This window comes from Magnolia sinica, chromosome 15, assembly GCF_029962835.1.
Source record: "Magnolia sinica isolate HGM2019 chromosome 15, MsV1, whole genome shotgun sequence".
Lineage (NCBI taxonomy): Eukaryota > Viridiplantae > Streptophyta > Magnoliopsida > Magnoliales > Magnoliaceae > Magnolia > Magnolia sinica.
Window position 1 is genome coordinate 50,927,131 of NC_080587.1, and position 25,821 is coordinate 50,952,951.

A 25,821-nucleotide genomic window follows, 5' to 3' on the forward strand; every position below is an offset into this window, starting at 1 on the left:
AATCCGTGTTGTGGGCATGAACTGACCAAATCTTTAAACCTTTCCCAACATTGGAAGAATGTTTCATCTTCCTTTTGGGCAAAGTTCATGATTGCTTTTCTGAGGGTAATCGTTTTATGATGTGGGAAGAATTTTTTTATGAATTCCCTCTGCATGTCGTTCCATGTGCCAATGGATCTAGGACGCAGTGAATGTAACCACGTCTTAGCTTTCTTTTTTAAGGAAAAAGGAAAGAGTTTCAGCCTAATTGTATCCTCAGATACATTAGGAAAACATAATGTAGCTATAATCTCATCTAACTCTTTCAAATGTAAATATGGACTTTCTGATTCAAGTCCATGGAATTTGGGAAGGAGTTGGATAACTCCTAGCTTGATGTCCATTTGTCCTGTGTTTTCAGGAAAAATCATGCATGAGGGCGTACTCACTCCCGCCGGTTGTAGATAATCTCGTAAAGTACGAAGCGGGGGTGCCTGTTGCACCTCATTTTCATCTTGGGTATCCTCCACCCTGGGTGGAAGTAGAGGAGGTTGGTCTTCAGCCATAACTTCAGTTAACTCAGGGGATTTCGAGCGGTGTCTAGTCCTGCGATGGATAGTCAACCCCTCAACCAATCCTCCTTCAGTCAAGAGACGTCGAGTGTCGTCACGGGCCCACTTGGGCATGAAACACTCGCAGCCCTCAATTAAAAACCTAATCCTAAGAAAGGAAAAGAAAATCTAGAAAGAAAGAGAGAGTTGGAAAGAAATTACTAAATTGGAGTCCTAAGTTAAAACCTGCAAAAATAAAACAAAATAAGTTAGATTTTAAAAAGAGAAGAACGATCCTTTAAAAGAAAGATAGCAGTAAATTAATTTTTAAAAGAACGAATTCCTAAAGAAAGTGGAAATTTCTAAAATAAATTAGGAAAGACCTAAACTAGAAAGTAAATTATTAAAAGAGAACTGAAAAATAGAAAGTAGGGAAGGAGCTTACCGAATTAGAAATTTCTATCTTAAAGGCCTACAAAATAGGAAGGTTAGTTTCTAAACAAAAATTCTAAAAATAAATTAGGAAACAAAATTAGATTCTAAAAGTGTTACAATTAGAAAGTAGCAAAAGAGGAAAGTTTCTAAAAATAAACTACTTCCTAAAAATAGAAAAATAGTAGAATTAAAAATTTTCACAAATTAAACCCTAAGTAGAAAAAGTAGAGAGATTAGAAAGGAATTACCAATTTAGAAACTTATGTCAGGATCCTATAAAACAGGAAAACAAGTTAGTTCTAGAAATCAAATAAAAGTCTACAACTAAAGTTAGTTAAATTCTAATCTTAAATTAATTCTAAACCTAATTAATTTCAGAAAATCGCAATCGTCAGTCCCCGGCAACGGCGCCAAAAACTTGTTCACTTCCCAAGTATAGGGTTGTGATGTAGTAATAAACTCGGTAAGACCGAGGTCGAATCCACAGGGACTGATACTTGTACGTTATCTGAAACCAAGTAGAACTAGAATTAGACTAAGATGTGATCTAACCAAATAGAATTTTAAGGAATAATTGTGGAATAATTATCTAAAACTTTAAGGAATTCAGAGGAAGGAAACTAGGGATTCAGAGGATCCACTTGTAGAGATCAGGGAGATCTTATGCCTACTTCGAAAATCATGGAAATCAACTAGACTTCCTTTGATATAGTTTTCAAGAGATGAAAGGTATATGAATTAGAATGGATTCCATCACCAAACCATGCCCAGGAGACAAAGTAAACAACAGAATTAAAATAATTACCAACCACCCAACAATATATGAATATCAGGAAGGGTACTGTCATCTTACCATGCCCATGGAACAATGATGAACAACAGGGCTTCCTGACTTCATAAACATAAAAATGGGACAGAAATATTCAAAGCCATTGCAAACCCATTGTAATTTCAGTCACAACAGACCATTAAAGACTAAGAAAAATATTCCTTTAATAATCAACTAAATCAAATTCAGTTTATGAATTTTAAAGGCTCAAAGTAGAATCTCCCATCTCGCTACAGGCTTCACCTCTTAGCCCTAGCTAAGAGGTTTAGCCACCCATGAATGGGCTAAGCTCCATTTAAAAAGAAGAATAAGAAGAAGAAGAAGAAGAACCAGGTCAGCCTCTGCTCGCGCCCCGCCCTACTCCTTCCATGTTTTTCTTTTCTTTTCTTCTGTCTTTTTTTAATCCTTTCTCCCACGTGCTAGCAGCTCTCTCTCCAGCCACGTCCAGCAGCCAAAAAAACTCCCCTGTTCCCGTACTCTCTCTCTCCAGCCGCATCCAGCAGAAAGCCAAGCTCCCTGTCTTCTCGTTTCTTCCCTCCTCTTTCCACCCTCCTCCTCACGCTGATCTCCCTTATAGGCTGGTGCGTAGGGGCGTGGAGAGGTTGAGTCTGAGAAGGACTAGGCTGCGGAAGTTTTATTTACGCAAGGCGGGTGCGTAGGTCTTTTTACACCCAAGAAAATGGAAGAAAAAACTTCCATTTCCATCACATTTTTTCCAAATAGATAACATCCCTTGGGAGATCTCTGGACGAGATACACGATGGATGGTTTGGATCTTACCTCTGATCAACCATAGTGGGCTAGAACCGCACGGAAATCCTGGCTTTTCCGGACGCAAAACAGAGTAGTGTCATTGACGCTGTGATGATGGTGGGGCCCCCTTCACTGTTTTTTTTGGATAATCCAAGCCGTCCAGTGGATTCATGACGAAAAACCGTTCGGGAATGACGAGATTGGATTGATTTCGGTGTGGTCCCACAAGATGGTTTAGTCCACCGTCCATCTTCCGTTCGGACGGCTGGATTGTGACCCTCAATATCTTCTGCGTTTATGCCACCTAGGCAAAGGTAATACCCCCTCCCTGAGCACCTTGGACGGTCCAGATTCATGATATGCATGATGTGTGGGGCCCATAAGCAGAACCGACGGTCGAACAGCGTTAACGCTGTTTGCACTTTTGGAGAATTTGAATTCTGTCGGTCAGCAGGCGCTGACCGACTTTGAGTGCACGGGTGCACGGCTGGTGCACTTACAGACTGTACACGTGCAATGCACATGGGGTCCATCATGGTGTATGTACAAAATCTCCTCCGTCCATCTAGTTCTTCACATGATTTAAGGCGTCGAGACCGAAGATGAGGCGTATCCAGAGATCAGGTGGGCCCCAGATCAGTAAATTGTGAGCTGAAATGTCCGTTGGGCCACTTGCACAGCGATCCAATGGATGAAATTTTACGTGTACGGTTCATTTATGGTCTTCAAGCCACGTATGAAGTTTCGACCCGAGTGGATGGTGGAAACCCTGTGATCTTGCATTCTGACTAACTTTCAGGCCACTTAAGCTTTAGTTTCTCAATTTTCTCGGATCTCTGGCATGTATATCCATCGATCTCAGTCCCCTGGAGTCCATTCCTTGCTCTGGTGACTTCGAAGCATTAAATCCATGCTTTTAATACTCTTTTTCAATCAAAGCTCCTTATTACATCCTGCAACAAAAACACGATTAAATTATAATATTAGGCATTATCGTGTACGTAAAATCAGGCAGTAATCGGGGTCTGATATGCAATATTCGACCCTCAACAAGAAGTCTATTTTGAAAAACTAATGTATATTTGAGGTGGTTTCTAGAGTTTTCTAACTTTGTACGAAAATTGAAGTTCCCTACTTATAAATAAGGCTTCCTAGGGCATTCCTAAACATCATTAAAAACATTCAAGAGCAATATTTAGGGTTTTTAAAGGGTTTTCAATTTTATAAGTTGTTTTTTCTTTTAGATATTTTTTATTTGCATTTATTTCTTTCTTATTGCTTTCTTTTTCTATTCTAGTTATGTTTTTCTAAGTTCCCTCTAACCCAAGCTAGAAGGGAAGTACATGGGTTTAATAATTCTTTAAGTTATGATGATTGATTGTTTTAATGATGAGAAGAATGGTGTATGCATGTTATCTATTGTTTAGGTTTTGTTTTTTCTCCTCTTGTGAGATCCATATGTTTTCATCATATGAGATCTACATTGATGGATAGGCTTACCCTAGATCAATCAGATTTCCTAGATAGGAGAGGTTCTCAACTTGTTATATTTCTTTGATTTTCATTATCTCATTAATGTTGAATTCTTAAAATCACTGGCGCTTGAGAGTATATATCAATGGTGCAAATCCATGATTTTCTAATATTTTATATCATTTATTTAAAATATTTAAACTGTTTTATTTTCCGATTAGGCTAACCATAGTGCTCAGATCCTAATTATATTATCCAAGTCATCATGATTTTCAAATATTAACCTATGTGTGGAACTTTGAAGCTTGGGTGTTGTTTTAATTCTGTTGAATTACATCCATTCAAAAATCCCAAAATCAAATCATTAGATTAACTTTTATTACTTAGTTTGTTTTGCATTTGATTTTCTCCTTCTCGCAATTCATCTCCCTATAGGATCGACCCTGTATTCACAGGATATTACTTACGAACCTCTGCACTTAGAGGCAAGCAATCACTCGACTTGATGCCTACCTCTAGAAATGCACCATATTAGGAATGGGGGCAGATTAAGTGTGGCCACGGCCTCACACAACAAGGTGCTTTCCTGACCGTGGGGCCCACCTTGATGTCACCTTGATATATTTATTTTGGAAGCAGATTGGCCGGTGTACCACACACCAATTATATAGCTGTTGTAGGTACATGTCGCGCGAGGACTAGCACTGACGCTCCTAGAGCTATGAGTTGTACAAACGGTTCAAAGGAGATCAGAGTTACATAGCCCCCACAATGATGTATTTATTATATCTACACCATTCATCAATTTTTAGAGATAATTTTAGAGCATTATCCAAAAAATGAATCATATCCAAAGATCATCTGGACCACACCACAAATAACAGTAGAGATAATGATTTTCACCGTTAAACAATTCATAGGGTCCACCATAACGTTTATTTTCCATCCAATCTGTTCATAAGGTCACAAAGACCTAAATGAAGAGGAAAAACAAATTTCATATTGATCTAAAACTTTTGTGACCCCAAAAAGGGTTTCAATGGTAGATGTTCAATCCCCCACTGATTTTTGCATTGTGGTCCACTTGATAGTTATATCTATCTTATTTTTTATCTCAAGCCTTAAGACAAGCTCACCAAATGGATGGACGGTTTGGATATAACATGTACCATACCTCATGATCCGACTTGACGTCAATACAACAGCTACATATCTGGTGCGAGGTACACCAGCTGTCATGCCCCAAACCCGGAAATCGGGCTCACAAAATTTTCGATTGCCGAATCCGGTGCCGACAGCCTCCGTAGTACCCCATTCTCGGCTCCCAATGCGCATACGCCAGATTCCGATCCTGGGATCCTACAAGGAGGATTTTTCAACGTACATTTGTCTCATAAGAAGCATAACCACAAGTTTACCCAAATCACAAGGCAACATCATCATCACATATCCACTAATATAAACTTTGAATACAATGCTGAAAGGGAAATATAAATGTTAAATAAAATCAAAGCTCCAAAAGACAGCTGCACACTCCATGCTCCACTCTGCTCCAACCTAACGCCACCTTCATGCATCTATTGTGCATAAGCTTATAAAAGCTTAAAGGGTGGTGAAAGTGTGTACACAAGATAAGTGTCAAGCACACAAATACAATGCCCTAATCATACGATGTTGGAAATACTGGCAATCCATAAATTTTACAATATCGAAATAAGTGGAAATACTGACAAGATCATAAATTATCAGAGTAAGCAGAAGTACTAACAAGATCATGAATTATCAGAGTAAGCAGAAATACTAACAAGATCATGAATCATACGATATTAGAGTAAGTAGAAATATACTAGTAAGATCATGAGTGTCATCAGTCGTACCAAGGCTATGCGATGTAAGACATGAATGCTAACGGCCATATCAGTATAGAAACATGGCAACACAAAATGCTAAATGCTGCAGATGCAATTGCAGTGCAAATGAAATGACCAAGCTGGAGTGAAGTCGGGATGATAGTACGTAGTATCGCGAGCTAGCTACGGGGTCCATCACAAGGGACTTCTATCTAAACCAGTTCCATACCTAAATTTGAATAGTCAGACTCAATGTGGTAAACTTCTGATCTCAGGTTAGTCGTGCGCCCCAACCGAAATCCTTGTCATAACGAAGGTATACAATAATTAGTTGCGCACCACCAGCCCGAGTGGATAGTGAATGAATGAATGAATGAGCATGCAACTCCTACTCGATAAGTCCACATATCAATATGGTTCCTCTTTGGAAAATCACTAGGATCTATTATACTCCAAACCAGATTGTCACCCCATCGCGCGCAACAAGGTGAGTGAAAGAGACCTCACTATCCGCCTACCAATATTGGGACCGGCTCATCGATAGCGGACTCATTCTTCGAGCTGGTCAGACTCAGCCTAGTATTACCCCCTCCTCTCGGGCAGGTAAGGCCGCACTCCCTTCCAACCGACCACGACACAGTAGGAGACACGATCAAACGGTATACGACCCTCATGCGCTCATGCATCCACTTGGTCTAAACGTTGGAGCAACCTCTGGAACTAAGAGAGTTTAGGGACTTCACCTAGGGATATCTATAGCATCCCATGTAGAATAGATTTTTGGTATCCCATCTGGTCATTTATGATATGCCTGTGGAGGCTACAACCCTGATGTCGCTAAGGCGTATAGTAATCATAACACACAATGCAAGATGCATAAGTCATACAATCTAGTCATGCATCAATCATGCGCATACCGTGTGCTCATGTGAGACAACCTCCGCCTATCAGGGAGTCTCATAACAACCGGCACTATGACATATGCAATGGTCAATCATATCTCATAACAAACATACAGATGATGTGTATGGGTATATATCATGATGCTATACTGTCACATATTCATAATTGGTATCCATAACTGACATCGACAATCGACCTCAATAATGTGGATATTTAACCAACATTACCCCCAAGGGATGACCCATATAGAGCCTAGCATGCAGTGGACCCATGACCTCACATAAGGGCCAAATATATAACACCATGGGCCTCATTCAAGAGCTTAATACACATCACGATGGGCCTTTCACATGGGCTTAACATACATCATAGTGGGCTCCATCGCCTGGCCCTTAAATCCATCACAATGGTCCTCATCACATAGGCCTCATGTATATCACATTGGGCCATAAACACGGGCTGAATACACTTCAAAACGGGCCTCAAATATGAACCGCATATACATCACATTGGCCCTTAAACACGAGCCGAATGCACATCACAATGGCCTATACATCTCATTGGGCCTTGACAATCGGAATCGGAATCGGTATCGATAATCGAAATCGGCCTCGACAATCGCAATCAAAATCGGCCTCAACAATCGGCCTCGACAATCGAAATTGGCCTCAATAATCAGCCTTAAGAATAGAAATCGGAATCGGCCTCAACAATTGGCTTCGACAATCGGAATCAGCCTCGACAATCAAAAATGGTATCGACAATCGGAATCAGAATCAACCTCAACAATCGGCCTCGACAATCGGAATCGGCCTCAACAATCGGAATCGGCCTCGACAATGGAAATCGGAATAGGCCTCGATAATTTATAAAGCCCTTATCCTAGCCCGTACCATTCTGTAGGCTTCCGCGGTTCTCCCAGTCGAATTCCGGCGACCCGCGATCTGTTATCGGCATTTGCGCACAACCCAAAGTCATATCCCATAGTCCTAAATCTGCTCGACCCGAGACTTGTATCCTTGCGATCACGCCGTCATCGTGGTTCCGATGCTGTGTCTCCGCATTTAGGCGATACCCGGACCAGGAGATGTGAGCCCGCATTCAGTTCGAGAAAAATACCGTGCATTGCTAAACCCAAGAGAATCCGTCACATCAGTCACCTCACTTGTCAAAAGTACACCCATCACTCAACCCATTACTCTTCCCATTCCCAAGTATAAAAGCAACCTAAAAAAAAAGTCCACTTCCATCACCTCGCCATCCCTCTCTCCCATAACTTCCCTTACATCACTTTCTCTCTCTCACTCTCCAAGCAATCCCAAGAACTCCCAACGTCCATGGCTTCCTAAGGAGAAGAAGAAGCCATGTGTGGCCCACCTTCCTACCACCCAATCTCACCTTCCAAATCCCATCCACATCATTAAATCATGTTCCATTGAGCTCTAGGATGCTTTGGCGGAAGAAGGAAGAAGAGATCTTGAGGTGGGTGCTCTTTAGGTAGATCTTTTCGTTTTCTTACATAGGACGAGTGGGACCCACCAATCAATAGTGAGGATCCCATCTTGGTCCCTAGGAGTGGCCAATGGCCCACCTTGATCACATGTATGTAATGTAATGCGAGAGGGGCCCATAGTGGCGGGGCCCCTCCCACAACTGTCTTCTCTCTCCCTCTCCTCTTTTTCCCTGATGATGTGGCCCACCCTGATGCAAGTGTTTCATCCACACGTCCAGCACTGATGGTGGGACGCTGCATACAATCCAGCAGCTCATTGCTGCCCTCTTTTAAGGGAAACCACAAATACCACCTTGATTTTCTAGTGGGATGACCCATTGACGTGGACCCCACATGTGGTATGTGCAGCATCTATGTCGTCCGTCCAGTGAGACCGGCCCACCTTGTGGCCCATCATCCAGGTCCAGCGGACCCACCAGGATGTACCTGATCCTGACCGTCCAGGTACTGGACGTCCAGCAGCAATTGCTGCTGGACCGTTTGAAGAGAAACCACAAATGTTAGCTTTTTTTAAAAAAGCGTGTGAGTCCCACACGTGTGGACCCGCCTCATGCATATCTGCTATATCCGGGTCATCCATCTAGTGTGGGTCCCACACAGCTCAAGCTGCTGTATTTGACGCTAGGAGCTATGTGGGTCTGATCATATGTGTTATATCCAGCTGTCCATGCATGGGGTGGCACCCACCTTGGTGATGCTTTGCATCCACACGTGTGGAGCCTACCTTGATTTATGGCTTTATCCAGCACCGTTCAGCAGCTGCTGGACGGTGGGACTTCACCCTGATGTATGTATTGTAGATCCACACCATTCAGCGGGTCTGTGGACCCCACCATGATGTATGTGCCTTCAATCCACACCGTCCAGTGTTCTGGACGGTGGGGACTATCGAGATGTATGCGTACTAATCCACACCGAATATCACGGGACGGTGGGACCCGTGAGGTGTGAGTTACCCAGGCCGTCCGTCAACAGACGTCCATGCCTAAATGTTTTAAATAGTAATAATGTTAATATTTTAATAATATATATTTTAAAATAATAATAATGATAATATTTTAATATGTATATATATAAGATATATTATTATATTATATATTATATTATATTAATAAATGATGATGGTGGGCCACTCCCACGTGGGACCCACCTTTAATCATGCAAGCTGCACCGTCCAGATGTATCGGGACGGTGGATCTGGAGAGAGTGTGTGTGTGTCGATATATATATATAATATTATATTAAAGTATATAATATATAATTCACTAATATTATTTAATATATATGATTATGGTGGGCCACTCCTACATGGGACCCACCTCCCTTGATGTACACGGCATACCCCGGCCGTCCATCCATATGGCCAGCTTGTCAGGGCACAAAAATAAATAAATAAATAGAAGAGACGGTGGGCCATGTACGTGGGACCCACCGCTGATGGATGTAGTTCATCCAACCGTCCATCCATTTGGTGAGCCAGTCACATGGCTTGGGAAGAAAAAAAATAAGACAGATCCAGTTATCAGGTGGACCACACTACAGAAAGCGGTGGATTGAACACCCGCCATTGAAACCCCTTTTGGGTTACAAAAGTTTTGAACCAATATGATATTTGTTCTCCCTCACTGTTCAGGTTTTTTTGTGACCTTATGAATAGTCTGGATGGAAATTAAATATTATGGTAGGCCCACTGGAATTCAATAATGGAAATCATTATCACCACTGCCATTTGTGGTATGGTCCAGATGATCCTTGGATATGATTCATTTTGTGATAATGCTCTATAATGATCTCTAGATATGGATGAATGGGTGGTTGGTTTGGGCCCATTTGAATCGGCCCATTGATTCAGCCCATTTGTATCGACCCATTTGATTAGTCTATTCAACTCGGCCCATTTGTATCGACCCATTTGATCGGCCCAAATTGACTTGGCCCATTTGATCGGCCCACTTGAATTAGCCCATTTGACTCAGCCCATTCGATTCGGTCCGTTTGAATCGGCCCATTAACTTGGCCCATTTGTATCGACCCATTTGATCAGCCTAAATTGACTTGGCCCATTTGATTCGGCCCATTTGTATCGGCCCATTTGATCGGCCCAGTGAATTGGCCCATTTGTACCAGCCCATTTGATTTGGTCCATTTGAATCGACCGGTTGATATGGCTCGATGTTATATACATTGGCCTATGAGTGAGGCCCAATGTGATACGTATATGCCCCATAAGCGAGGCCCATGATGATGTATATTAGGCCTTGGTGCGAGGCCGTGGGCCCACTGTATGTTTGACCCTATGTGGGTCATTCCTTGGGAGCAATATTGGTTAATGGCCACATTGATGGGCAATGATGGTTTAATGTCCACATTATGACCTTCCCTTAGGCCTTGTTCGACCGATTATCGAGACCGATTGTTGAGGCCGATTTCGATTATCGAGGCCGATTCTGATTAACGATCGAGGTCGATTATCATGACCGATTTGTCGATTCTGATTATCGAGGCTGATTATCAATCGATTTCGATTGTCGTGGCCGATTGCTGATTAGCGATTGAGGCCAATTATCATGACAGATTGCCGATTCCGATTAGTGTGGTCGATTTGCCGATTCTGATTATTGATCGATTTCGATTATCGTGGCCGCTTGCTGATTAGCGATCGAGGCCGATTTATCGTGACTGATATTGCCGATTCTGATTATCGAGACCGATTATCGATCGATTTTCGATTGTCGTGGCAGCTTGCTGATTAGCGATCTAAGCCGATTATCATGACCGATTGCCGATTCCGATTGACGTGGTCAATTTGCTGATTCTAATTATCGAGGCTGATTATCAATCGATTTCGATTGTCGTGGCCGATTGTTGATTAGCGATCGAGGTCGATTATCATGACCGATTGCTGATTAGTGATTGAGGCCGATTATCATGACCGATTGCCGATTCCAATTGACGTGGCTGATTTGCCGATTCTGATTAACGAGGCCGATTATCGATTGATTTCGATTATCATGGCCGATTGTCGAAGCCCATTGTGATGTATATGCTGCCCATATTTGAGGCCCATTCTAATGAGCATTCGGCCTCGGCTTGATACATTTGAGGCCTATCTAATGTATGTGAGGCCTATGTGATGAGGCTCATTGTGGTGCATTTGAGGGCCAGGCAATAGAGTCCGTTGTGTTGTATATTAGGCCCATGTGAGAGGCCTATCGTGATGTATATTAAACTCTTGAGTGAGGCCCATGGTGTTGTATATTAGGCCCTTGTGTGAGGCCATGGGTCCACTATATGTTAGGTTCTATACCGGCCATTCCTTGGAGGCAATGTTGGTTAAATGTCCACATTGTTGAGGCCGATTGTCGATGCCGGTTATTGATACCAATTATGAGTATGTGATAGTATAACATCCTGATACATGCCCATATGCATCATCTGCATGTTTGTTATGAGATGTGGTTGACAATTGCATATGTCATTGGGCAGGTTGTTATGAGACTCCTTGATAAGCGGAGATTGTCTCACATGAGCGCATGGTATACGCAAGATTAATGCATGACTGAATTGTATGACTCATGCATCTGATATTGTGTGTTATGATTACTGTACGTCTTAACGACATCGGGGCCGTAGCCTCTACAGGCATATCGTGGATGGCTAAATGGGACACCGAAAATATGTTATTAGCATCGGGTTGCCATAGATGGCCTTGGGTGAAAATTTCTAAACCCTCTTGGTACCAAAGGACGCCCCAATGTCGAGACCGAGTGGATATATATGAGCGCATGAGGGCCTTATACTAGTAGGCCGCGTCTCCCACTGTGTCATGGTCGGTTGGAAAAGGGTGCGACCTTACCCGCTTGAATGAGGGAGCAATATCTAGGTTGAGTTTGACTAGCTTGAGGAATGGGTCCACTATCGACGTGCCGGGTAGATATTGACAGACTACTGGCTAGGCGGATAGTGAGGTCTCTTTCACTTTTCCAAATGTGCGCTTGATGGGGCGGCAGGCTGGTGTAGAGTGTACTAGACCCCGGTGATGATCACAGAGATGAATTGTACTGATATATGGACTTATTGAGTAGGAGTTGCATATTCATTCATTTATTCATCACTATTCACTCAGGCTGGTGGTGCGCAACTATCTGTTATGTATACCTTCACAATGGCCAGGATTTCGGTTGGGGCGCGCAACTAACTTAAGATCAGGAGTTGATTATATTGAGTTTAACTATCCAAATTAAGTATGAGACTGGTTTGGATAAAAGTCCCTTGTGATGGACCCCATAGCATACGATACTACGTACTATCATCCCGACTTTACACTCCAGCATGGTCATTCCATTTGCACCGCATATTACATTACACTCGCAATATATGGCATTTTGGGTTACTGTGTTTGTGCATTTATATGGTCTAGATATAGCTGACGGTATTCGTGAACTCATAAGGAATTGTATATAACATTACATCCTTGGCATCTGATATTTGGTTCTATATGATTCCTCATTTGCATAGCTGATCTGTATTGCGTACTCTGATATTGTTTGACTCATGAACTTGTCAGCATTCTCGTTTCCTCTGATATCATATGATTCATGATCTTACCAGTATTTCCAATATTGTATGATTATGGCATTGTATTGAATACTTGACACTTACCTTGTGCACACGCTTTCACCACCCTCTAAGCTTTTTATAAGCTTATGCACTATAGATGTCTGCATGTGGCGTTAGGTTGCAGTAGTGTCGAGAATGGAGCGTGTAGCGGTCTTCTGAAGCTTTGACTTTGATTTATGTATTTCCCTTTTAGCATTGTATTCAAATGTTTATAATAGTGGATATGTGATGATGATGTTGCCTTTGTGATTTAGATATACTTGTGGTTATGCTTATTACGAGTTAAATATATATTATAAAATCTTTCTTATAGGATCCCAGGATCGGAATCTGGCGTATGGACGCTGGGTGCTAAGAATAGGGTATTACGGAAGCTGTCGGCACCGGATTTGGCGATCGGGATTCCTGTGAATCCGATTTCCGAGTTTGGGGCGTGACACAATCGGAATCGGAATCGATAATCGGAATTGGCCTCGACAATCGGCACCAATAATCAACATTGATAATTGACACGATAATCAGCATCGATAATCGGCCTATATACGCGGCGGGATCCATATATGAACGGCCGATTAAACCATAATATCAAGATTGACCCTCAGCCGTGGTTATATCAAATCTAATAGCATGGAGCCATCCGTTTATGGTGAATGGGGCCCACTTTTTGGGTTAACCCACTAATAGAATGATGAGAATGGGCCTAACAAGGCCTAAGGGAAGGTCACAATGTGGACATCCAACCATCATTGCCAATCAATATGGACATCTAACGAACATTGCTCCTAAGGAGTGGCCCACATAGAGCCGAACATATAGTGGGCCCATGGCCTCACACAAGGGTCTCATACATTAAGTGGGCCGCATCACATGGGCCAGAAATACATCTCGATGGGCCTCATCATATGGGCCATAATCACATCACATCAGGCCTTGCCCATGGGCCTCGAATACATCACAATGGGCCACAACCCATGGGCTTCAAATACACAATAGGTGGGCCCTATACGTGGGCCTCATACACATCAAGTGGGCTGTATCAATGGGCCACACTAATGGGCCTCATACACATCAAGTGGGCCGCATCAATGGACGACATAGATATACCATACATGCATCAATGGTAGGCCCTTAGATTACATCTGAAATCATTTCAATAGTGGCAGGTGCAACATGTGTATCACTGTACACTATCATACTATGGGGTACATGGCTCACTAATGATGATCAGCACTGTCCAAACATTATCAATGTAAATCAGCACTATCCAAACATTGTCCGGCACCGTCCAACACAATCTGGACGGTGTGGATGAAATAAATACATCTTGGTGGTCCCATCCGGCAAAAACAGGTGGACGACTAGGGTAAAACACAGATATCAAGGTGGTCCCCACCCCCACACGTGCAGGGTGGTTCCCACGGAACTTGCTGCCGAGATGTAGCAGTTGTGGCTGCTGGCCCACCGTCCATCAGACGGACGGTGCAGATCACCAAAAGATGGACGGTTTGGGTGTAAAAAAAAAGAGGGACAGTTTGGATACAATACATATACGGTGGATGTCATTGTCCCTACTATTTTCAATGGTGGGGTCTGCTGAAACCTCATATCTGACTCATTCTTTTTCTCATGCCATAGAACGATCTTTGAAAATGATTGGACAGCATAGATACAACACATGCATCATGGTGGGGTCCACGCGCGTGGCCCACCAGGGACGAGCTTGCCAAATGTATGGACAGTTTGGATGTTACACATCCATCAGGTGGTGGGTCTCATCGTCCAGCCATTTGGACGGTGTGATGAGGCCCACACATCACGCGTGGCATCACACGACATCGTCCTTGAATGGACGGTGCTGATACAAGCTATACCAACGTGGCCCCACCCCCACACATGCAGCATGTGTGGGGTGGGTCCCACCCTGCTAAAACGGACGGATGGTGTTGGATAAAATCCACACCTCAGATGGGTCCTGGACAGTGGAACATACATACATCGGTGGGGTCCATGTAGATGGACGGTCTAGATCATCAGACCCTAGCCCATCTGATATACTTAAGTGGTCTTAAGTGGGGCCCACATACTATATATATATATATATATATATATATATATATATATATATATATATATATATATATATATATATATATATATATATATATATATTTTAAAGCTGGTGAGTACACCCCATTGTCAGTTTACACTTCACACGTCCAGCATCCCTGGACGCTGGACAGTTTAGATACAACACATATTTAAGGTGGACCTCACCTACGGACGTGCTAACAGGGGGGTTGGCCCTGCCCAGGTGGGCCACCAAATGGCTAAGTGGTGTGGATAAGACATACATCAAGGTGGGGTACATGCATGTGGGCCGCCCCACTTAAGGATCCAGCTGATATTAGTGTTTTCCTTTCAACCAAAACAGCAGTAAGATGGGCTCACTTACTAGATGGCTTGGATAAAATACATACTTCATTGTGGGGTCCATCAGGGTGGGTCACATGGCCACATCATCACAAAAAAAATGAAAGAGAGGGAGAGAGAGAGAGAAAGAAAGAGGCGAGTGATGGAGGGAGAGATGGGTGATGGATGGAGTGATGAATGATGGGTGATGGGTGGTATGGGTTGTGTAAGAGAGTTAACTTGGGGAATGGCTTGTGTACTTGGGGATGGGATGGAGTGATGGGTTGTACGTTGATTAATTGATGAGATTGATTTGACATTTGGTAGAGATTCTCTTACGCGGCGTTTTTCCTTGAACTGAACGCGGGCCCATATCTCCTGGCCGGGGTATCGCCTCAGCGTGCAAGACGCGGCGTTGGAACCACGACGACAGTGCGGTCGCTAGGGTATAAATCTCGGGTCGAGCCAACTTCGGTATGCAGGACTCGGCTTAGGATCGCGCGCAAATGTCGGATACAGGTCGAGGGTCGCCGAAATTCGACCGGGAGGAACGCGGAAGCCTACGGAACGGTATGGTCTAGGATATGGGTCTTATACTAGCTAATCCACTTCCATTTATTTTATATCCACGTTGTTCATTTGTTTTTCTAGCTAATAGTATCACATTATCCCAAAAATGAAGTAATCTAAAGTGCACCATTCCATGCGTAAAACATGGTGATTGAACACTAACCATTAAAAACTTCCTTGGCTCACCATAATATTTTCAAAATTTTAATTTTCCATCCAACCCGTTGATAAGTTCATATAAATTTATAAGAAGGGAAAAAATAATATCACCATGATCCAAAACTTTTATGGCCCAAAAAAAGTTTTCAATGGTCAATCACCACTTTTTCCTATGGTATTGTATACTTGAGATTTGATCTTCTTTAGTTTTGGGCTCACGGCCTAAAATAAGCCGAAAAAAATGGATGGATCGCATGGATGTACAGTACATAGATCAAGGTGGGCCCCACGGTCAGGGTCACACTGAGGCTGGGCTGCACCTAATCCGCTCTCAATGGGAAGCAGAATGCAATACTCTCTTTTCCACTACACCAAAATGAAGATTTTGGAACGGAGAGGGATTTGGTTTAAATGCAGTTTTAAGCCGTTCTTAATTAGACACGATTTTGAACTGTTTCGTAATTTCTAACCCCATACAACATTAACGGCCGACGTCACTGTTCTAATTGTTTTGTTGGTGTGTCCCACTTGAGTTTTAGATCTTTCTGATTTTTAGGATTGTGTTTATTATTGTATTTGAAAAGAGATGGTCGGAGTGGATTTGCTCGGGATCATCTGTGCCACACAACCATAGCGGCAAAGCGGCAAAGAGATGTCTGTCTGCCCGGGGTCACAAACCATTGGCTCCGTTGCGCCCCAAATCCCGCAAAACCCCTCTCTCTCTCTCTCTCTCTCTCCTTCTTGATCTCCCTCTCCCTCTTGATCTCCTCCTCTCTCTTGATCTCCTCCTCTATATATTTCCCTCTCCCTGTCCGACTCTCGATCTGCAATCCTTACACCGTATCCACCAACCGCTGAAACCCTACCGCATCTCCGGTCATCAACAGAAAATAGAATGTTGTTGAGCTCCAACCTGTTGCCAATCTGAAGAGGTGATGTTGCCATTTGATTTTTTCTGTTCATTTTGTTTTAAATCTCTATTTTTGAGAAAATCCGATGTTGTTACTGTAGGATAATGTGAGTAATGGTTTCAAACGTCACATTTTTAGAAGGATTTTTGCCCGTGATATTGCTGATTTGGCTTCGAAAGTTGGTGTTTCTATTCTTTGATTCTGGATTCTGAGGAATAGCTCTTGATTTTCTTCGTTTCGGTTCAAATTTGGCTTTTGATTTTTTTGCATGGTGCGGATATGAACTTATGGGGAGGTAGGTGCTCTTCCACTCATCCCTCCTAATTCAACGCTTGTTTTCGACGTGGAGTTATTGTCTTGGAACACTGTAAGGGATCTGTCCGGGGATGGAGGGATCTTGAAGAATATAATAAAAGAGGGTGAGGATTGGGCCACTCCAAAAGAAGCTGATGAAGTTCTAGGTAATTCTTTATTTGTGGATCGGTTTACTGGTCAGTGGGACAGCGTGAAATTTTAGTTCACAGTCCCTTCCTCTGTATTGATTTTAATCAGAAATTGGAACCATTCATCTGGTCGGACCCACTGTGGGAAGTCCATGGTACAGAGAAGTTGTGCTCTCAGCTGATCAAGCCCATCCCAGTTAATGGTTGTTTTTTTTTCTTTATGTTTTTAGAATGTGAACCATGGGCCTTTTTAAACTTTAACAGTCTTTTTGAGGGCCACGGTGGAGAACCTAAATCATCCAATTAGTGAAATTTTGCACCAGGCTCCATCCTTGATGTGACCCACCTGATGAATGGTTCTAATCTTGAAGGGTTATCCCTGGTTACAGAGAAGGGCCCAAGGAGTAGAGTTTTGGCTGTTTCCATGGAGTTTAAATCTCTCTGAGGATTGTTTAAGACTTGCAATAGTTCATGGGACCACCTGAAACTGTCATCTATGCCCCCTCCACCAAACATGTGGCCCACCCTCCGCCATCGGAACCATTCATTTGGTTGGACCCTCCATTGATGGCCTACTGAGTCATACGCGATGAGGAAATGCTAAATATCACTGTGGATCTTCCTCTAAACTGATTCGGATTGATTTGAATCTTCAAGGATATCAGTGCTAATGTTCTATTACTGGTCAGTTAAATATGAAGGCAGGCTGGATGATGAAACGATTGTTTCAAGTCAGATAAGGGTGTGGAATTTCATATCAGAGATGGTAAGTTAACCTTTCTGAAATCTTCTTTATACCGGTAAATCAGTTCATTTTCTCTCTTTTTCTTTTTCTTTTTCTTTTTCTTTTTTTAGTTGACTGTTATAACTGACTTCTAATATCAGCAATGTTTACTTCATTTACATTATCTTTTGTCATTGTTTACTACCTTTACATGATCTTTTTGTCTTTGAATTCTTTTTAATCGAGCAGGTCTTTTATGTCCTGCCATCAGCAATGTTGTAAAAACAATAAGGGTGAGAAAGCTGAGTTATCAGTGAAATTCTCATCTAAGTTGAGACAATATCTGTTTTACAGAATATAAATAAATAAATATTGATTGTTAAAAATTATACTGTAACTAGTCATCAATCTAGCCAAACCCAAGCAGTTGGGATTAAGCTTAGACGATAGCGATGATGAAATAGTCATCAATCCCTTGTGTTTGTGGTATTAAGACTTTCCTATATATATGCCTGGATCCCTTATGTAACATCCTTCCTATATATACGCCTGGATCCCTTATGTAACATCTATAAGCTGACCTGAAAATCAAGATGATCCACTCATTAGGCACGTTGAATGTAGACCGTTAATTGGTGTGACTTGTTTTTAGCCTTCCATCATTTTTCCCATTTGGACCTCCCGATGAGTTGACTGGACTAAATTTTGGGCCACATTATCTATGCAGTTAGGCCCGACTGTTGCATGAATTGGATAATCTCCATGTGTATTAGTCGATGGGTGTGTATATACCCAGGTGGGATTAGCAAGACCTCCATATCTATACCGACAATCCGTTTATGCCTAGAATCGCTTAACTTTGTTTTTACTGTGGCCTGATTCCTTTCTATTCATTTACTGCCCAATCTACCATTTAAGGAAATTTTCAAATGGTAGATCATTTTTACCAACTTTTCATTCTCAATGTGATATCCTATAAATTGTGCAGATGTTGTAAAAAATGGAAACAAAACCATTAGAAGTGGATTACAGATTCTGCCCAATTTGAATTTAACTGTGGATATCTTGCTAGTTTCATGGAAGAGTGTCATTGATGTTACTGGTGATGATAAAGTAGTTAAAAAGATTATGAGAGAAGGTGAAGGTTATGACCATCCTGGCGAAGGATCCAAGGTGAAGGGTATCACTTCCATCTCTTTCAATTTGTATATTATTAGTGGAATCTTCTCCCCTTAAAATTTGGAATTTCTAGTCTTATGAAGTGGAAAAAAAAACAAATTCTTATATTCTTCCTTAGCATTCATATTGAGGGTCTAGGCTTCAAATTGCAATTACATTGCTTTCAGATTGGCTGCAATTTTTTACTTCCTCATTCTGAATTCTCATAAAAGTCATTACTTCTTTTTTCATTTTCATTTGATTGGTCTGTGCAGTTGCACTTCACTTGCTCATGCATCAAAATGCAGACGATCCGATGGAATTGCATTTGTTTTAATCATCTTCAACAATTCTCCTGAAGTAGCCGAGATTATTATTTTTTATGAATCTTCTCTCGTGATGTTCTTCTAAAAAATGCTCAAGCATTGGACTTTCTTCTTCACAGTGAAATACACTGGCAAACTTGAAGATGGAACAGTTTTTGAGAGGAAAGGAACTGATGAAGAGCTTCTTGAGTTCATGTGTTTTGAAGGTATGAGTGCACCTAGTTCTTGTAGTTTCCGTTCGCATTTTCTACTACCATCATCATAGGAATTCTTGTGGCCATCCCTCTCCCTACCCTTTACTTTTCTTTAGTTTTTGGAGCATATGCAATGTCTTTTTCAATGTTTGGATACCTGATGGAAAAATGGTGAAAAAGTAATCAGGTTTTTTCTTTTTGAAATGATGGGTTTTCATAAATAGGATTTAGCTTAGGTGGCTTGTAACCATAATTGAATTTGGTTGGATGGGATTCAGATGTGGAATAGAGCACGTATTGTGGCTAATTATCATATTACCTTCCTGTAGATATATTGAATTTAATTCCCTTTGGATACAGGTATGACATAATGTGTTCATTTGGTGCATTTTGTTTATTTTAGCTTCGTGTAGAAAGTCATATGGAGAAATAAAATGTTATGTACGATCATTTCCCTTGCTTTTCTCCTCTTTTTGCTAGCATTATTGTTTCCCACGCAACATCATTTGCAACAGCAGCACCATCACTGGCACTACCTGAAGCAGAGGCTCTCCTGAAATGGAAAGCTAGCCTCTCACCAGCACAAGCTCTCCATTCATGGTCGCTTCCTGCTGCTAATGCTACCACCAACATGATCTCTCCATGCAAATGGACTGGAATCTCATGCAACAGCCATGAAAATGTAATAGAGATAAGCCTATTGAGTGCAGGCTTGCAAGGTTAGCTTAATAACTTGAGCTTCCCATCATTTCCAAACCTCGTTCATCTCAATCTCAGTGGTAACACTCTCACTGGAACCATCCCAGCCCATATTGGCACTCTTTACAAACAATTAAATTAGTTACATTTGATATGTATATTATAAAATAAGAAAGCAAAGAGTTGTTCCATAGCTCAATGTGTTTGGTACTCTGCACCTCTAAAAGAGCCAGTTCATGCACGCCCCTTGTTTAAAGGATCAAAGTCCAGCAGTCCGTGGTCAAGCTGGGCATGATTGAAATGTTTGTTTCAAAAGGTACAGAGTACCTTCTCTTTCTCATCTTTTCCTTTGAATAGCTAACAACTCTTTTCATTTGCAATGACTAAATTGGCTGCGTTTAGATGCAACATTGAATTGAATTCTGATATTTAGTGTGACACAATGGAAATAGCAAATTGTAGTACCTACCTAAGTTCAAATTGCAGTTACATTCCTTCTGGGTCCAACCCAATTGCCATTTGGAGTTTAGACCTCCAATGTGAATATTGAGGAAGGTAACTGTAGCTTGGACATTTCCACTTTGTTTTAAAAATATTGCACTTCAATTCAATAGTGCATCCAAACGCAGCCTAAGCAGCTGGCTTGAGAGGACTTGTTGAGAAAAAATGTTGGTTCTGATACTAATATATAGGTTGATTGAATCTGCAATTGGGTTCAGATGATATTAACTCAATAGCAATGATATAATTCAGATCATAAGCATAATTTCACTGATTTAGATGGTCAGGATTGCCGTGGAGAACTCACCGTAGTTACCATCACAACAGTTCCTTTTGGAGTAGCTCACATGAATTTTAGATCAACCAAAATTTTGGATGAAATTAGAAGCTTAGGCTGCCTAAATGATGGACGTATTAGATGTAAATAAAACATCATGGTGGGACCCACAGATTAAAGATTTGCACTGGATCCGGCCAGGTCTCCATGTTGGCGCTCCTGATAGTGATGGTAGACTGGAATGATTTTGGGCCAGGTCGTCTGCACACCTGTGGACGTGAGACAACCTGACACGGTCTAACGTCCCACGTATGTGACCATGGCACGTGCAGTCTTGTGGTGAGGACTAGAGGTGGATGTGTTTGTACATGCGACATTTTCAGCGAATCAAAAGAACAATAGTTATATAATGTGGTAATAACCAAAGGATTTGATTCATCCAAGTGGTGTCTTTTTTTATTTTTATTTTTATTTTTCAACTCTGTATTCTAGATGAAAACTATGATCCTTGGGTCCGAGGATACGTGGTGTCCTTGGGCTGAGAGTAAATCCGAGTGGGACCATGGTTCAATTATCCAGACCATTGATACAAGTTAAAAGAAAACTCTATGCAGCTTGCAACTCATAGCATTTGCCACATACACTATTGTATTTAAAATGGTTATGCGAGTTAAAAGAAAATAAACTATAGGATAAAGTATGTAAGACTTGTATCCTAACCTGTATTGTTCCGTAGGCTTCGGCGGTCCTCCCGGTCGGATTCCAACGACCCATGACGTGTAGATAGCAGTTGTGCGCAATCCTGAGTTGTATCCTGTATTCTAGAGTTAGCTTAACACGAGACTTGTACTAGTGCGACTGCGCCGTCACCACGGTTCCAACGTCACATCTCGCGCGCCAAAGCGATACTCAGGCCAGGAGATGTGGGCCCGCGTGCAATTTGAGAAAAACGTCGTGCTTTGCGAATTCCAATAGAATCTCTACGATATGTCCCATCAATCACATCAATCATAAGTCAAGTAAATTCCATCACAAGTCATCACTCACCCTTACCTCTCCTTACCCAAAGTCAATGCAATCCATGCTTAGCCCATTCTTTTCTTACAAAAGTCAAAAGAATCCATCCATTTCCACTCCATCACCACTCCTCTCTCTCTCTCTCTCTCTCTCTCTCTCTCTCTCTCTCTCATTTCTCACTCTCCCAAGCAACTCCCAAGGAGGGGAAATGTCCAAAATCTCTATGAGAAGAGCCATGTGTGGCCCACTCCCTACCACCCTATCTCCCATCTCCACCCTTGGATCATCATCTCCACCGTTGAAGGAGCACTTTTGGAGCATTGGAAGGCTAAGGAGGAAGAAGAATGAGAGGTGGGTGCTTCTTTCTCTCCCTCTTTTTAATTTTTATGTAATGATGGATCCCACCTTGATGTGTCTTATCTACGCCATCTAACCATTTTGTGGCCTACCTGTAGCACGCCTATAGGTGGGGCAAAATATATGTGTGTGTGTGTGTGTGTGTTACCCAAACTGTCCACGCTGGACGTGGCTGCTTAGTGAAGTGTGAACTGATGGTGTGTATACCGTCCAGCAATGAATACAAAAATATCAGCTTAATTCCATACCTTGGGTGGGCTGTTCATGTAGGCCTCACTTTGATATATGAATCAAATTCATGCCGTCCATTTCATTCCCTAGCTCATTTTACCCAACTTATTTTAAGCGTTGAGCTGAAAAATGAAGTGAATCTGATTTTCTAGTGGGCCATACCATAGAAAACAGTATTTTCTACTGTTGAAATCCATCCTGACGTTCCTATACACCAAAATACCTCAAATATTGGGCTCGTTCGGACTGTCTTAAGTCATGGAATCCAATGGCTGGGCTGGATTTTTCTGAAGCGGGCCCCACATGTGAAAAACCTTAGAAAAACAAAATAATAATAATAATAATAATAATAATGCAAGGCAGCAATGCCTGCTGCTGCCGCTGACGCCAGAGCAACGTCCTAGACGTTGGAGGTTGGGACCGTGGGTCCCATCTGTGGACCCCATCTTGATGTGTTTAGAACATCAATACCGTGCATTTTGATGGAGCACCTTAGGGCAGTGGGCCCTCCAAAAATCAGATGTAGGTGAAGCTCAAGTGGCCCACATGGTAGGAAACAGTGAGGGTTGAGCGTCTGCCATTGGAACCCTTCTGTTGTCACAGAACTTTTGGATTATATGAAATTTGTTTTCTTTTCTTTCATTCAGGTCCTTGTGGACGGTAGATAAATGTTATGGTGGCCCCACGTGGGACCCACCTTGATGTATTTATTTTATTTTGCACGCTGTCCATTTTTTTTTAACACCGCCCATCCAAACATCCAGCGTCTGGACGCTGGACATGCTGGACAGGCCTGGATATATATATATATATATATATATATATATATAATATTATAGTATAATTTATATATTATAAAATATAGTATGGTGGGCCCCAGGTGGGGACCCACCTGTTTTGAGATAAGGTGGGCTGATAAGGTGAGCTGACGTATCAGACGTCAACCCGGTAGGTGGACCACTCGTATAAACCGTCCACCCAAACGGCGTGCATGCATACCGTCCATTTAATTGGTGGGCCACGTGTGTGGATCCTACCGTGATGCATATGTTCGACCCAAACCGTCCAATCCTTTGGCAAGCTTGTCTTACAGGCTAGAGACTAAAAATAAATCAAATCTAAAGTTCAAGTGGACCCCACCATCAATGTGGACAGTGACATCCACCGCTCAGAACTTTTAAGGACCACAGTAGTTTTCATTAAATTGATATTTGTCGTCACTTCATATATCAATATGTTAACTTATGAATGGGTTGGATTTGTGAACTACAGATTGGTGGGCCCAACAAATGATTATGAATGCTTTATGGAGGGTAAACCCCTCAACTGATGTGTGTGGTGTGGCCCTGTAACGCCCTGAAATTCGAGGGGCGAGCATAACTCAGCTCCCGAGTTTCAAAACATCACTTATGCAACATATGTAATGATGAATGTATGTTGTCTGTATTAGTGCATAAAACATAAAGTAGATTAAGCCAAACTGCAAACATAATTCAGGGACAGTTGCATAGCAAACGGTCTCCAAGAAATATATATATATATATATATATATATATATATATATATATATATATATATATATATCTATATATATAAGTCTCTGAGATATGTATGCTCTGCCAGGTCATAATTACAAGTGTTTGTTTTAAAATACAAGTATCAAAATGAAATAAACCACTGCAACAATAACCCTGAATCCCCGTATCTCAGGACACGGCTCACATGAACTCGCCTGAGAACTGCATAAAGGAGAATGCCTCATCGTCATCCTCATACTCCTGCTCTGCCTCGTGGGTCGCATCATCATCTGTATCTAAGATAGAGTCTGGTTCGTGTTTAAACACCGTCCCAGAATGTGGGAGTGAGTGATCAACTCAGTGGAACTATACAGTAAAAGTTAACATGTTATCAAATCAATCAAGCAGTAACGATAAAGCAATACAATCAAACATATCCTTATTACTCTTGTTAATACAAGGATGTATGTAGAAATGATGCATGCCCTCGCCTGCACTCCCTCAGCATCTTCATCTTATGATACTCATGACAACCTCCCGCAGTGCTCTACAACGCCAAGGCACATGCAATACGGTGCATGAACATGATTACCAAGTTATTATTAGTCCTTTTCATATAGCAGGATTGAGAAGCTAAGGTACCTTCCTTATATCAATTCCCAAACGGTGATCCATTCTAGGGTCGTCAGTCATAGACAATCTCATACGTTATTATGGTTCTAAGTCGCAGCAAAGGGCTCGTCACCAATCAATGCATGCCTAATCATACCTTAGTTGCTACAATAAGGCTCGTCGCCTCAATGCAGTATTAAGGTATGCTCGAGGTCACTACAAAGGGCTCGTCACCAATCAATGTAGGCCGACAGCACGAATATAGTGTCCCATACCACTATAATCGGCTCACGAGTCTGGATTGCTCACTGGTCACTACGGGGAGGCTCGTCACCCCAGCGTAGGCCGACAGCTCGACCACGGTGTCCCATACCACCATGCCCGACTCATGAGTCTTAGCGGATCGAGGTACCATGGTTAACGGGATTGCACTGGTAAGTTTGGTACCCTAGATTCAAACAGTAGCTTCCATACATGGTGAACATCCACTGGGACAATCAGGTTACTTGACGAGCTCGACTAGCACGAGCGCACGTTGAGTTGAACGACATGAAGTGCGCAAACACTCCGTGTGGCCAAACCACTGCCGACAACCCTAATACGACTCGGGTTCGTCAAACACGTCCTACGTGACGAAAGCGACCTCAGCCACGAACTCAAAGCTTGTTATCGATTGCTTGGACCTTAATGTGGCCCCATACACATTCAACCATAATAGCAAACATATTATAAAATGCAAGATAACGAGAATCCATTCATAAGTAAGGCGGTAAAATTAACAACTTGCATGAAGGAAATCAAACACATAGT

The 25,821-nt window shown here is 42.0% G+C and overlaps 1 long non-coding RNA gene and 1 other non-coding gene across 2 annotated transcripts; both read left to right on the forward strand.

The window, feature by feature from the left end:
• Positions 1–107, forward strand: LOC131228277 (small nucleolar RNA R71). The gene has a single exon (XR_009162787.1). It is a non-coding gene; the product is annotated as a small nucleolar RNA R71 (small nucleolar RNA).
• Positions 108–17,000: 16,893 nt separating this feature from the next.
• On the forward strand, positions 17,001–19,827 carry LOC131227659 (uncharacterized). The gene is made up of 4 exons (XR_009162415.1): positions 17,001–17,416; positions 18,088–18,164; positions 19,111–19,302; positions 19,726–19,827. It is a non-coding gene; the product is annotated as an uncharacterized LOC131227659 (long non-coding RNA).
• Positions 19,828–25,821: the final 5,994 nt, after the last annotated feature.